This window comes from Varanus komodoensis, unplaced genomic scaffold (genome assembly GCF_004798865.1).
Source record: "Varanus komodoensis strain SLA01 unplaced genomic scaffold, ASM479886v1 scaffold14_1, whole genome shotgun sequence".
In the NCBI taxonomy this organism is placed as follows: Eukaryota; Metazoa; Chordata; class Lepidosauria; order Squamata; family Varanidae; genus Varanus; species Varanus komodoensis.
This window is the reverse complement of record NW_025335438.1, coordinates 13,133,526-13,137,657: the sequence shown is the minus strand read 5'-3', so window position 1 is coordinate 13,137,657 and position 4,132 is coordinate 13,133,526.

The following is a 4,132-nucleotide window of genomic DNA, read 5'->3' as shown; positions in this document are numbered from 1 at the left end:
TGCTGGCTACCAAGAGAAATCCCACCTCCACCCCACCCCCTGCCCATCAGATCGCTTAAGAAAGTTAAGTTTCTGAGCCCTTAGGAGCATGTTTACAACTATTATTTTACAAGGTCTTGCACAAAAGTTGCACTGTTGACTCCAGTATAGCCATAATCTCCTCCTAAGCCTCTTTAGTTTTGCCTTAGGTGCTTCCCAAGCAAAACTCCTCATGCTCCACATCAGGTAGCAAAAAGGAAATATTTATCCTTTTCAGTTGCATCCTCCACTTCTGAGCTTCGTTTGCCAGCAAACACCTGACTGCTTTACATTCTAGTAATGTAATAACATCCACCTCTAAAGTGCCTTCTCTCTGTTGATAGCTATCAAGGTCATATGAGAATTACAGTGCAGTGAAAAGGACTACTAAATGTATGGCAAAGCGATACAACTACAGGGGAAATTGTGCAAACTTCAAGGAAAAGCAATAAATCCAAATCAGCCTTAGTCACCTGATAAGATGGTCTTTATCAGAAGAGGGATAAGAAGTGTGATCCTGTTAATTGTACTTGATCTCTCATCAGCTTTTAATACCATCGACCTGCAGAGCTGATTTTGGAGAGTAACATTGGGTGACTATTCCTTAGCACCCTTGACTATTCCTTGGCACCAAACTCTGGGTTCCACACAGTACTGTCCTATCCCCGGTGTTGCTTACCATTTATATGAAACCACTGGGAGAGGTCATCAGGGGATTTCAGGGCAAGTGCTATCAGTACACTGATGCCACACAGCTCTGTCTGCCTGTGATAACAGAACCAACAGAGCCTGTGAAAGTCCTAGATCCATGTCTGGACTCAGTAATGGACTGGATAAGAGTCAGTAAACTGAAGCAAAATCCTGGCAAGATGGGTGAGGGGGTTCCCAAGATCTGAAGATAGGTTCACTGCCTGTTCTGGCTGGGATCGCCCTCTGAAAGATCAGGTTGGTAGTCTGGAGGGATTTCTATATCCACTGGAGAGCTAGATAATGTGAACACCGGAGAGTTCATAACTGCTCGACTTGCTTCACCTCCCATTACCTGACCAGATGAAGGAGTTCTTCCTGCATCTTGACAACTGGTTCTTTAGCCATCCACAACAACCCACAGTAGAATTGCCCTACTAGGTTCACAAGTCACAAGATGCTACTTGAGTACAAGCCACCCTAAACAACCTCATGATAAGGTATTTATTCTCAGAATACCTTGTTGTCAAAAAATTCTAAAACAGAAAAACTGTACATTTGTCATACTGAGCCACCTTGCAATCATCTGCAAACATCTCATTGATCAGGCTGGCATGTTATGAAAACCTATCATGGGGTCCTTCTCATGGTTGTGTAGTGTGACACTAGACTGATTTCTCTCGGATGGTTTGTACATGAGCAACAAGCCATCCCAACAACCTACAGCTTGTTCAATGGTACCAACCTGAACTCTGCCCAGAATATGTTCTAAATACAAGCTACCCATCTTTGGTCAGAAGAACTGTCAAGAAAAAAGAAAGGTGAAGGTGATCTTTTCACAGCTGATTTCAACACTCTCTGCAGTGTAATCCATATATATTCCCCCATCTCATTTACTATCCGCCAAAGTGCACATTTTGCACTTTGCTCCAAACTTATAGGTGCCCAGGAAGGTGCAATGTGAACTCCCTCTGCACTTTTTTCCCAAGGAAAAATGAGTTGACACCTTTCTCATCTGTCTGTCAAAACTCCAGGCCCCTTCTCCAGAGGCTGCCCATAGTTTGTTAAACTACAGTATCAATTTAGAGTGACTACTTTTCTGAATGTTAATTACTTATTCTAAATTATTTTGAGAACCTAAAACAAAATATTGGAATTTGAAAGCTCAGACACATTGAGAAAAATTGAACTAATTACTGGTAATTTCTTAATTGCCATCTAACTTGTTGACACCAGCTTTCAAAACTGAAAGAGGTTCTCAAGGCAGAGCAGGTATAGTGGGACATATGCCTATATATATATCCTAGTCTAAAATACTGAGTTCCCATTCAAAAATCTGTTTTTTAAAGGGACATTTTACCTTAAGGGGAGGGAATGGACTGCACATTAACTCTTTCTCAAGCACCTAGAATGAATCACGATGAATTACAAAATATGCACTCCTGTTGGAACTACGTGGAGGATTGTTGAGGATTTTGCTGTGAAGGGGCCAATCCCTCCAAAAATCATCTTCAGATCATTCCCATAAGCCTGCTACTTCATGTGACAGTGACCAGTGCTTCATTTTCCCATTGTGTACCAAAACTATCTTCTTCCTAGGAGAACTCTGCATATACCTGCTTGACTTATGTCAGTGGGGTAAAAAAAATTGGAAAAAAGTATCCATATGTGTAAGACAGGGCGTGAATTTCAGCATGAGAACAAGAACAAAAAAATATGAAGTATGCACTTCACAGACTGTCATGGTCACACCTGGTCTAAGCTGCATGTGTTTCCCTAGAGGCCATGCATACACACTAAGCTATACAAGGAAGAAAACCATTGCACATCATTGGCTATAAGGAGCAGCCAAAGCAGCTAAAAATTTTTTAAAAAAGATTCCAAGGACAGCCACAAGCTGAGAGAGAGAGAGAGAGAGAGAGAGAGATCTAGATATATATATATATATATATATATATATATATCACATGCCTGGGTGTCAGAGGCTTTTAATCATTGCTCAGAAAACTCTTCAGGGAGAGAAGCTGGAAGCCACTTCTGCTTCTGCTTCTTTTAAGCAGTAAAAGGCTTTAAAACACATGTCTGATGTAACTCTTGTTTCTCACAAAAGTCTTTGCAGGTAACAACCTGATGCTGTGAAGGGAAGGTTCCTTCTGGAACTAGCAAAGGCTAAACATGTGCCCCACGCAAAGCATTCTGACTGTAAAAAGACTGCTGATGTAGCAAAAGCACCAGAGCTTTGAGGACACACTCCAGGAGCAGGCAGGATGACCAAGGGGAAAACTACCCATGGCAAGCCACAGAGCGCTTGATCGTCTGTCCCCAGTGACATGGATTATCAAGTGAACAACCTACCCACAATGGCTTATTTTAGCATGGCTTATCATGAGAACCAGCCCACTATATAGAATCAAAATAGAAAGGCACAATTCTCAGAGTACATGTGGCTTTCTATCAGTAAGTATATTAGCGTATTGACCAAAATTAGCATCCAAAGCTCAAATGTTCTTGTTATGAAGTCTCCATTCAAGTCTTGTCTTAGCCCTAAGCTCACCAGAAAGCTTCAGTGTTCTCAGCCCAACAAGATGTCAATAATACGGGGTCCCCACATAAACCTCATGGTAGAATTACTGGGACAGGGTACGCAAAGAACTTTGAAAGCCAAAGAACAACAACCAATATTGAACACTACCCACTTGTGCAAAAAAAGAACATGCTGACAAAGGCCAGTAATTTTACAAAACATGTACTGCACAATGTACTAATTAAAACTGCAATCCTACAACCCTTACATGGGAGTAAATCGTTTAAACTAAATGGGATATGAGTGGACATATCTAAGGTGGCACGTCATCTTCCCAGAATTCCACTCAAATGCTCTCACGTGGCTAATATGTTGTAAGTAGAAAATTTCCTGTCATGTTGTTTATTGTGAATATAAGCCAAAATAAACGTGATCCACTGGAGAAGGAAATGGCAACCCACTCCAGTATCTTTGCCATGAAAACCCCATGGGCAGTACCAAAAGGCAAAAAGATATGTCGCCGGAAGATGAGCCCCTCAGGCTGGAAGGTGTCCAATATGCTACTGGGGAAGAGTGGAGGGCTAGTACTAGTAGCGCCAGAAAGAATGAAGCAACTGGGTCAAAGTCGAAAGGACACTCAGTTGCTTATGTATCTGGTGGTGAAAGGAAAGTCCAATGCTGTAAAGATCTATACTCCATAGGAACCAGGAATGTAAGATCCATGAACCAAGGCAAGCTGGATGTGGTCAAACAAGAATGAACATCAACATCTTAGAAATCAGTGAACTAAAATGGACAGGAATGGGTGAATTTAATTCAGATGACCATCAGGTATACTACTGTGGGCAAGAATCCCTCAGAAGAAATGGAGTAGCCTTCATAGTCAATAAAAGAGTAGGAAAA